The sequence below is a fragment of the Dasypus novemcinctus genome, chromosome 28 (genome assembly GCF_030445035.2).
Source record: "Dasypus novemcinctus isolate mDasNov1 chromosome 28, mDasNov1.1.hap2, whole genome shotgun sequence".
In the NCBI taxonomy this organism is placed as follows: domain Eukaryota; kingdom Metazoa; phylum Chordata; class Mammalia; order Cingulata; family Dasypodidae; genus Dasypus; species Dasypus novemcinctus.
In genome coordinates, this window is record NC_080700.1 from 12,880,756 (window position 1) to 12,892,123 (window position 11,368).

The 11,368-nt window shown below is 45.8% G+C and overlaps 1 long non-coding RNA gene across 1 annotated transcript in view; it reads right to left on the reverse strand.

The window, feature by feature from the left end:
• Positions 1–10,702, reverse strand: part of LOC111765035 (uncharacterized) — a 35,307-nt gene extending 24,605 nt beyond the window's left edge. The window contains exons 1-3 of the long non-coding RNA XR_009183902.2: positions 10,559–10,702; positions 6,321–6,387; positions 5,625–5,716 (exon numbers count right to left, since the gene is read on the reverse strand). This is a non-coding gene — a long non-coding RNA (uncharacterized lncRNA). The remainder of the gene's footprint in view (positions 1–5,624; positions 5,717–6,320; positions 6,388–10,558) is intronic.
• Between the last annotated feature and the right edge of the window lie 666 nt (positions 10,703–11,368).

The window sequence follows — 11,368 nt, forward strand, 5'->3', positions numbered from 1 at the left end:
CAAGAATCCTGCATCCAGCAAAACTGCCCTTCACATATGAAGGTGGGTATAAAATATTCACCAGCAAGGAGAAACTAAGACAGCTCATAATAAAGAATCCATCTTGAAGGATATATTAGAGGAAGCCTAGAACCTCAAAGAAAATGACAGGAGAGAGAGGCTTGGGAGAGAGAATAGAAGAAAGAATAGTAGAAAGGATAACCAAGAAAGTAAAAAGACAGACCAAAATCTGATGTGGCATAGGATAACCAAAGAAGAAAATGGTGGAAATAAGCAATGCATTTATAGTAATATCATTGAATGTGAATGGATTAAACTCACCAATCAAAAGATGTATGCTGACAGGATGTATTAAAGAAAAAGCATAGCCATCTATAAGCTCCTTATCAGAGACACACCTTAGACCCAGGGATACAAACTGCCTGAAAGTGAAAGGTTCAAAAAAGATACTCCATGCAAATAGTAACCAAAAAAGAGCAGGGGTAGCTATACTAATATTGGACAAAACAGACTATAATGCAAAAAAGTTATAAGAGATACAGAAGGACATTGAATTTTAATAAAAGGGACAACCAAACAGGAAGATATAACAGCATTAAGTATCTATGCACCTAACCAAGGTGCCCCAAAATATACGAAACAAACTCTGGGAAAAGTGAAGGGAGAAATAGGCACCTCTACTATAATCACTGGAGACTTTAACACACCTCTCACATCATTAGATAGAATTAGACAGAAGATCAACAAGGAAATAGAGAACTTAAACAATATGATGAGTTAGACTTAACAGACATACAGAAAATGCAGCATTCAAACTCAGTGGGTTATACATTCTTTGTACATGCCCATGGATCCTTCCCCAGGATAGACTACATGTTAGGGCACAACACAGCTCTCAATAAATATAAAACGATTGAAATTATACAAAGCACATTCTCAGATGCTCATAAGGGAATGAAACTGAAAATCAGTAACAGACAGAATAAAGGTGAATTCGCAAATGTGTGTGGAGGTTAAACAACACACTCCTAAATAACCAGTGGGTCAAAGAAGAAATTTGAAGTGAAATCAGTAAATGTATTCAGAAAAATGAAAACAAGATCACAACTTTTCAAAACTAATGGTATACAGCAAAGGCAGTCTTGAGAAGGAAATTTATAGACCAAAAAGCCTATAGTAAAAAAGAAGAAAGAGCTAAACTCAAAGAATTAACTGAACAACAAGAGAAACTAGAAAAAGAACAGCAAACCAATCCTCAAAGCAAGCAGAAAAAATAATTAAAATTAGTGGAGAAATAAATGAAATTGAGAAGAAAGAAAAAACTAGAGAAAATCAAAATCAAAAACTGGTTCTTTGAGATCAGTAAAATTCACAAACCCCTAACAAGATTAACAAAGAAAAAAAAAAGGAAGCAAACAAATACAATTGGGAATGAAAGGGGAGAAGTTATGACTGACGCCACAGTACTAAAAAGGATCATAAGAGGATATTCTGCGAAAGTGTATGCCAACAAATTAGACAACCTAGATGAAATGGGCAACTTCCTAGAAATGCACAACCAACATCATACTACAGGAAATAAAAGAACTTGAACCAATCACATTTAAAGTCACTGAATCTATCTTCAAAATCTCCCAACAAAGAAACTCCAGGACCATGTGGCTTCACAGATAAATTCTACCAAATATTTCAAAAAGAACTAACACCAATACTGTTTAAACTCTTCCACAAAGTTGAAGAGGTGGGAAAATAACCCAACAATGTTTATGAAACTAACATCAACATAATACCAGAACCAAATAAAGACACTGTAAGGAAAAGAAAATTACAGACCATTCTCTCTAACGAATATTGATGCAAAAATTCTCAACAAAATATTTATAAATCGAATCCAGCAGCATATCAAAGGACTTATACATCACAACCAAGTGCGATTTATTCCTGGTAGGCAAGGCTGGTTCAACATAAGAAAACCAATTAATGTAATACACCACATGAACGAACTGAAGGAGAAAAACCCACATCTCAATTCAGCTAGAAAAAGCATTTGAGAAAACCCAGCATCCTTTCTTATAAAAATATTTCAAAAGAGATGAATAGAAGGAAAGTTCCTTAAAATGATGAAATGCACACATGAAAAACCCACATCTAATATCATAACCAGTGGGGAAAGCTTTCCCTCTAAGATTGGGAACAAGACAAGAATGCCCATTAGCACCACTGTTATTCAACATTGTAACAGAACTGCTATGTAGAACAATAAAAGGAGAAAAAAAATTAAAGGCATCCAAATAAGAAAAGAGGATGACAAGATCTTATATTTAGAAAATTTTGAAAGGTCTACATCCAAAGCTACTGGAACTAATAAATGAGTTCAGCACAGTGACAGGCAGCAAGACTGACACAGAGAAATGAGTAATGTTTTTGTTTTTATACATTAGTATTGCACAATTTGAGAAGGAAATTAGGGGAAATTCCATTTCCAATAAGACAAATTTCTAGGAGTCAATTTAACAAAAGAAGTACTTGACTATCATGGAGAAAATTACGAAACTATGCTAAAAGAAATTTTAAAAGACCGAAACAATTGGAAAGACACTCCATGTACATGGACTGGAAAACTAAATGTCACGAAGGTGTGAATCCTACCAAAACTGATTTATAGATTCACGGTAATACGAATCAAAATTCCAAGAGTCTACTTTACAGAAATAGAAAAGACAATTACCAAACCATTTCAAAGGGAAAGGGCATGTGAATATACAAATGTATTCTAAAAAAGAAGAGTGACATAGGAGGAATTTCACTGCCTGATGTGAAACATATTACAAAGCTACAGTGGACAAATCAGCATGAAAATACCATAAAGAGACACAATGATCAGTGGAATTGAATTCATTAGAGAAATAAACCCTCATCTATCTCTATGGTCAGCTAGTTTTTTGACAAGCTTACCAAGTCTGTGTTACTGGGAAAAAAACAGACTCTTCAGCAAATGCTGCTGGGAGAACTGGTTATCTAGAACCAAAAGAATTAAAGAGGACCCCTATCTCACTCTCTGTACAAGAACAAACTTGGGAAGCGGACTTGGCCCAATGGATAGGGCATCCGTCTACCACATGGGAGGTCCATGGTTCAAACCGCGGGCCTCCTTGACCCATATGGAGTTGGCCCTCACACATGCTGCGCGTAAGGAGTGCCATGCCATTCAGGGGTGTCCCCCGCATAGGGGAGCCCCATGCGCAAGGAGTGCATCCCATAAGGAGAGCCACCCAGCACGAAAGAAAGTGCAGCCTGCCCAGGAATGGCACCACGCACACAGAGAGCTGATGCAGCAAGATGAGGCTACAAAAAGAAACACAGATTCCCATGCCACTGACAACAGAGGCGGACAAAAAGAACATGCAGCAAATGGACACAGAGAACAGACAACTGGTAGGAGAAAGGGAGAGAAATAAATAAAATAAATCTTAAAAAAAAATAAAATAAAAACTCAAAATGGATCAAAGACCTAAATATAAAAGCAAATACCATAAAACTACTAGAAGAAAAAGCAGGGAAACATCTAAAGACTTTGTGGTACATGGTAGTTTCTTGGACCTCACACCCAAAGTACAAACAACAAAAGAAAAATTACATAAATGGGACCTCCTGAAAATTTGAAACTTTTGCACCTCCCAGGACTTTGTGAAAAGGGTAAAAAGCCAGCTGACTCAATGGGAGAAAATATTTAGAAATCTACATGTTTCATAAGGGTTCAATATTCAGAATATGCAGAGATATGCTACAATTCAACAATAAAAAGACAAATTACCCAATTAAAAAATGGGCAAAGACATGAATAGACATTTGTCCGAAGAAGAAATACAAATGGAAAAAAACACATGAAAAAATATTCGACCTCATTAATGATTAGGGAAATGCATATGGAAACAACGAGATAGAATTTCAGAGCTATCACAATGGCCACTAGTAAAAAGTCAGAGAACTACAAGTGTTGGAGAGGATGTGAAGAGAGAGGAACACTTATTCACTGTTGATAAGAACACAGAATGGTACAGCCACTGTAGAGGACTGTTTTGCAGTTCCTAAAGAAGCGGAATAACAGGGAAGTAAAGATGGTCAACCACCACACTAGGGAACTGAGAGTGCCTACAACTCCAAGCAGGAGAATCACATCCATCACTCATATGGGATCTAAGCCTCCTCTCGATATAGAGGTGGAGTGGACATCACCAACCCAGGGTCCATAGGATGGAGCAATAAAATATGGATTAGAGTGAACTCACCTGTATTCTACTATAGAAATACAGTGACTCTAGCAATGGAAGAAATTTTATCATTGATGTGGAGACAGTGGCCACAGAAGTTGCTGAAGGCAGGTAAAGGGAAGAAGAGATATGATGTGGGAGCATTTTGGGGACTTGGAGTTGTCCTAAATGATATGGGAGGGACAGATGTAGGACATTACAGATCCTGCCATAACTCTGTGAATGTACTGGGGAGAGTGTAAACTACAATGTAATCTATAATCCATGAGGTGCAGCAGTGTCCCAAAAAGTATTCACAAAATGCAATGAATGTGCTATAAGGATGAAAGAGGTTGTTGATGTGGGAGGAGTGGGTGGGTGGGGTGTGGGGTATGTGGGAAACTCTTATAATTTTTAATGTAACATTTTTTGTGACAATAGAAAATAATTTTAATTAAAAAAAAAAGAAATTGAATATAGATTTGCCACATGACCCTGCAACACTACTACTGGGTATATACCCCAGAAGAACTGAGAGCAGTGACATGAATAGACATCTGCACACCTACATTCATAGTGGCATTATTCACAATTGCCAAAAGCTGGAAACAACCCAGGTGTCTATCAGCTAATGAATGGAGAAACAAAAAATGGATAAACAAATGAGACAATATTATGCAGTGGTAAGAAGAAATGAAGTCATAAACCATGTGACAACATGGATTAACCTGGAGAACAGTATGGTCAGTGAAGCAAGCGAGACACAACTGGACAAATGCAGGAAGCCTGCATTACTATGATCTAAATGTATTGTGTAAGATAATGTATGATTCCATTTACATAAAATACAAAAATATATTAATTTATAGAGAAAAAAAAGTATTTGTGTAAAATAAGCCAGAAATGGGATCTGTTGATGGCAGGGGAAGCATGGAGAGATCGAGAGGTGATGAATTCTTACTTGTTTTTAATTTCTTATTATTATTACTGAAATAATGAAAATGTTCTAATGATGAATGAGGTGATCAATGCACAACTATGTGATTGTGCTGAATACCACTGATCGACCACTGTGGATAAATTGTATGCTTTTGAAAAAAAAAAAAAAACAAAAAAAGGCAAGCGGCACTTAAAAATGGGAAAATATGTGAATAAACATTTACCAAAGAAGCAGCATTTGATTCTTTTCATCGCTAGGAAAATACAGGTTAAAATCTGCTACACATACTAGAATGGTTAAAATCAAGAGACATAATACAAACTGTTAGGGAAGATGTGGAAAAACTGGAGCCCTTGTACATTTCTGGTGAGAATGCAAAATAGTGCTGCCACTTTGGGAAAAATTTTGTCAATTTCTTAAAACTATAAGCTTACCATAATTCTTGCTAATTCCACTCCAAGAAATTTATCCAAGACAAATGAAATTTTGTCTGTCGATTCCTAGGGCAAGTGCATAGCAGTCAAAACTGGGAAAAAAAATACGAATGTCTATTAGCTGCTGCATGGATAACAAAAGGTGGTACATCCACAAATGGATCTGCACCTTTATCTAATTTTAGGCACCCTGACCCTCCCTGGCGCCGAGGTATTACTATCACTACCAGCTGCTGACTAAACTAGGAAAAAACCTTGAATAAAAGGGAGAAATGGTAAAGACAAATGAGTTCACATGGCTAAGAGACTTCAAATGAGTCGGGAGTTCATCAGAGGGTTTGCACTTACTCATGTCTCAGCAGAATCTCAGAGATAGCCAAAGTAGATACAACCCTAGGTCCTGGTGCTCCTGAGGGCTACGGAGACACATAGGTTCTATGGTTATGACAGCTGGCTCTGGAGTTCAGTGTCTTGACAGAAGGCCTTACTTTGGAATTTGTGCTCCCGAGTGTGATGGAGTTGGACTCAGATGTGGCCTCTCTACACATGCCTCCTCTGTCACTTTGACTGAACCTGTGGTTGGTGCTGGGGTTGGTGTATGCTTCGGAGACTTGAACCTCTGCACTGTCCACGTACCAGCTGGGCCCTGAGCCTCATCAGAGTTGCAACACCTACTCTCCGGTTCCTTGCACTTACCCAGGTCAGCTGACGGGGAAGTTGAGAATGGTCAACAACCACACCAGGGAACCAAGAGTATCTAAAACTGCAAACAGAAGAATAGCATCCATCAGTCATGTGGGATCTAACCCCCTCTCAATTTAGATGTGGAGTGGACATTGCCATCCCAGGGTCCACAGAATGGAGGAATAAATTAAGAATTGGAGAGGACTTGCTGGTGTCCTTCTATGTAACTGTTGTGACTCTAGAAGTGGAAGAAAATATATCATTGACAGAGAGACGATGGCCACGGGAGTTGCTGAGGGCAGGGAGAGGGAGGAAGAGGTGTGATGTGGGGCATTCATTGGGTTATTCACCAAATGCAATGAATGTTTCTTACTGATGAAAGGGGATGAGAATGTGGGAGGAGCAGGGGTACGGGGGTGGAGTGCAATATATGGGAACCTCTTATGTTTCTGAATGTAACGTTTTGTGTGATCTATTTATCTTTAAAAAAGCCAATAAAAATTATTTAAAATAAAAAGTCATGTGTGAAATGAGTATGGATAAAACTGCATATGACTCTTTTCTTTGAAATTAAACAAATGTATGTTAATGCTACAAAATATTAATATCATAATGTCACTTATGTTAAGTAAAAGGAACCTGACACAAAGTACTACATACTGTATGATTTAATTTATATAAAATGTAAATCAGTTTATAAAGATGAAGTTGGATCAGTGGTTATGCAGGGCTGGGGAAGGACAGCTAAGGGGCGTGGGTTTTTTCTCTTTAGAGTACTGAAGATGTCTTCAAATTTTTGTTGTGATGAATGCACAATGTTGTGATTATACTATAAGCCCTGATTATACACTTCGGAGAGATCATATGGTATGTAACCACTACCAAAAGGAAAAGAGTGTCCCTGGGACCATGGGGAGCTCTGAGGGAAGCCAAGGCTGAAGCTGTCCTGGGCCTCCAGTGCAGCCACAGCCAGGAGGGGACAGGATGGGAGTGGGTCTCTAGAACCCAGAGCTCACATGACCTGTGTACTCCCAGAAAGCAGAATGCAGTAAAACAGGAGAGGAAGACAGAAAACAAAAGACTCAAGGGACTCGCCAGGGCTTTGACCCAAAGAATGCAAACACCTAAGAAGAGGAAGAGCCCACACCTGCAGACTTCTGGGGTCTGATACACACTTTTAGTTGCAACTGTTGTGATCCCTGTAAAATGCCCAGGCTGGACACAAATCTGCACCTGTAGGCCACTCCCGGGAGGGGTCCCCATTCACTGTGCTCCCTGCAGGCACACACCGGGTGTCAGTCATGCTCTCCTGGGCCTTCCCAGGAGCCCGTTCCCTGGGAGTGATCAATTCCCCTCAGCAGTGACCCCTTTAAGAGCCACTGCTGCAGGCCAGTCCCTGAGCCTGACTTTTCCAGGTGGGAGGAGAAAGCCAAGCAGCCTCCACCTGGCTCCAGAGGCAAATTTGAAGTGCACGGCCTGGGAAGGGGGTGTGGAAAGGGGAAGCACCGCAGGGACCTCAGAGGATCAGGAGGCAGAGAGTGGGGCAAAGGGGTGGACCATGGTGGGGAATGGGGGAAGGGGGGATGGAGAGGGGAATGCAAGGAGGGAGGGGGGACTGTGGAGGGGGAGAAGGGACCATGGAGGGGGTGGAGGGACTGCAATGGTGGAGGAGGGGTCATGGGTTGGAAGGGCTGTGGGGGCAGAAAGAGAGGAGGCAGGAAGGAATGGGGGGGGCAGGACGGACTGTGGGGGGAGGAAAGACCATATAGGGGTGCAAGAGGGACCATGGGGGGCAGGGACTATGGGATGGAGAAGGGACCATATGGGAGAGGGTCCATAGGGGTGGAGGAGGGACTTTGGGGGAGCAGGAGGGACCATGGGGGTGAGAAGAATCTCTGGCAGGGAGGGACCATGGGGAGGCAGGAGTGAAAGTGAGAGTAGAGAGAGCATGGGGGGGTAGGAAGGATGGTGGTGGGCAGGAGGGGACATGGGGAACAGGAGGAGGCAAGGGGGGACAGGAGGGACCATGGGAGTGAGGAGGGACTGTGGGATGACAGGAGGGACAGTGTGGGGGGGAGACCTTTGGGTGGAGGAGGAACTGTGGGAGTCCAGGAGGGACTGTAGGGGGCAGGAGGGAACATGGGGATGGAGGATCATGGAAAGGAGGGACCACAGAGGATGAACTTTGGGGAGGAGACCATGGGCAGGGGGGTCATGGTGGGGAGGGACCCTGGGAGAGGAGGAGGGACTTTGGAAAGGCAGGAGGGACCATGAGGGGGATGAGGAACTATGGGGGGGAAGGGACTGTGGGGAGGCAGGAGTGAACAGGAAGCGATCATGGAGGACAGGAGAAACTGGGGGAATGAAGGACCATGGTGAGCATATGAGGGACCTGGGGGGGGGATGAGGGACCACAGGGGTGAAGAGGGACCATGGGGGGGAAGGTCGGGATGGGGGGGACAGGAGGGACTGTGGGGTGGGTGGAAGAGGGAGCGTGGGGGGGCAAGGAGGGACCATGGGGGGCAGAACCCTGGGGAGGCAGGAGGAACTGTGGGAGTGGAGGGAGAATGGCAGAGCAGGAGGTACCATGGGGGAACAGGAGGGTCCTTGGAGGGAAGAGGAGGAACCCTGGTGGGGAGAAGGTACTGTGGGGGGAGAGTGGAAACCCTAGGAGGGACTATGGGGGTGGAGGAGGGACTTTGAGGGAAGGAGAGACCCTGGGAAGGCAGGAGGAACTGTGGGGGTACAAGAAGCATAGCAGAACAGGAAGGACCTTAAAGGGAATAGAAGGGACTGTGGCGGACAAAGGGGATGTTGGAGAGAACAGGAGGAACCTTCGAGGGAGGAGGGACTGTAGGGGAGAGGAAGAACTATGAAGAGGAGGAGGGGCTGTGGGGAAGCAGGAGGGACCATGGGGGGGGGCAGGAGGGTCTGCGAGGAGGCAGAGGGGGACAGTGGGGGGAAGGGACCATGGTGGGGAGGAGGGACCAAGGACGGTCAGGACGGACTTTGTAGGGGCAGGAGAGTCCTTGAGGGTGAGGAGACCTTAGTGGGGAGGGACCTTTGGGAAGTAGGAGTGACCTTGAGGGTGGAATGAGCATGGGTGGCAGGAGGGACCAGGGCAGGGAGGAGGAACTGTGGGGGGACAGCAGGGACCATGGGGAGGAGGACTGTGGGTGGAGGGGCTGAGAGGGCAGGAGAGACTGTGGGGGGAAGAAGGGACAGTGGGGAGTGAGGGACTGTGGGGGTGGAAGAGGGACTTTGGGGGCGCACAAGGGATCTCAAGGTGAGGAGGGATCCTGGGGAGGTGGGAAGAACTGTGGGGGTGGAGGAAGAATGGCAGAGCAGGAGGGACCATCCAGGAACAGGGGAGCCTTGGAGGGAATAAGAGGAACCTTGGGGGTGAAGAGGGTCCATGGGGGGAGGGATGTGGGGTGAGGAGGGACCCTGGAGGATAGAAGGAACCTTGAGGGGGCAGGAATCTTGGGGAGCAGGAGGGGCAGTAGGGGGGGCAGGAGGGGCCATGGGGGGGCAGAAAAGATTGTGGGGGTGTGGGATCATGAGGGGGAATGTAGGGGGCGAGGAGGGACTTTGGAGGGCAGGGATGGAGAGGGGAGCAGGACGGCCTGTGGAGAGGAGAACCATTGGTGGGGACAGTGGGCGGGGGTGATCATGTGGGTGAGGGACAGTAGGCAGAGAGGAGGAACTTTGGGGAGCAGAGGGGACCATGGGGGCCTAAGAGGGACCATATGCGGGGAGGTACGTTAGAACTGGCAGAGGGATCATGCTGGGGCTGGCGAAACAGTGGGGGCGAGGGAGCAAGGCGGGAAGTCGGGGGCAGGGATCTTGCAGGGGTGGGACTGTGGGGGGAGAGGGAGGGACTGTGTGAAGGAGGGGCCATGGGGTTGGAGGAACCGTGGGGGAGGGACTTTCGGGGGGTGGGAGGGACAATGAGGGGGGAGGAAGGGTCCTGGAGAGGACAGGAGGACCGTGGGGGGGGGCGGCAGGAGGGGCCGGGGGGGGGGGCTTAAAGGAGCTCGGTGGGAAGGAGGGACCATGGTGAGGAGCAGGAAGGAGCGTGGGGGAGGGTGGGCCGCCCTTCCCGTGGGCCGCGGGACCCTTATTCTGACACGGGCCCGCGCCGCAGGCCAGCCGGGCTGGGCCAGGACCCCGGACTGGACCCTGCGCCCCCCGCCCCGCCCCCGGAAGCTGCGCCCCGCCCCGACGCCAAGTCGGGTCCCCAAACTTACTGCTACCGCGGGCCGGGGACACGGACGGGGTCCCGGGGTGCGGAGCCGAGCGCTCCCCGGAGCCCCCTACACCGGCCGACGACATGTCCCTTCTGCTCTCGGGGTCCCGGGCGGCACCCCCAGGACAGGCCAGCAGGTCCTCGAGCGTTCCCTAAACACCACGGGCTCTTGAAGGAGCCGCCGCGCCGTAAACTGGGTGGGACTTGAGGGCCGGAGCTTCTGCGCCTGCGCCTGGGCCAATGAGGTCCCGCCCCGCTCCGGGTCTCCACGCCCCTAAGAGGGCGTGGCCCTACCCTTGACGGACAGCGCCAGGCACCCAATCACATACTGTCCGACTTGCTTGCAGGACGCCACCTGTGCAAAAATCGAACAGTTATACATACCAATAACCATCAATCTGAGGAGGAAATCAATAAAAAAATATATCATTTATACTAGTAACTTAAAAAATCTCATAGCTAGGAATGAATTTAACTAATGATGTAAATGACATGCACAGAAAACTATACAACACTGTTTAAGGAAATCAAAGAAGATGTAAATAAATGGAAGAATATTCCCTGCTTATGGATAGGAAGAATAAATATCATTAAGATGTCCATCCTACCCAAACTAATCTACAGATTTGATGCAATCCCAATGAAAATCAACACAGCATTTTTTAGTGAATTGAAAAAAGTACCTATGAAATTTATTTGGACGAGCAAGGGGCCCTGAACAAAGACATATTGAAAAAGGAAAATAAAATCAGAGGAATCATGCTACCTGACTTTAAAACATACTACAAAGTTACAGTGGTCAAAACTGCAT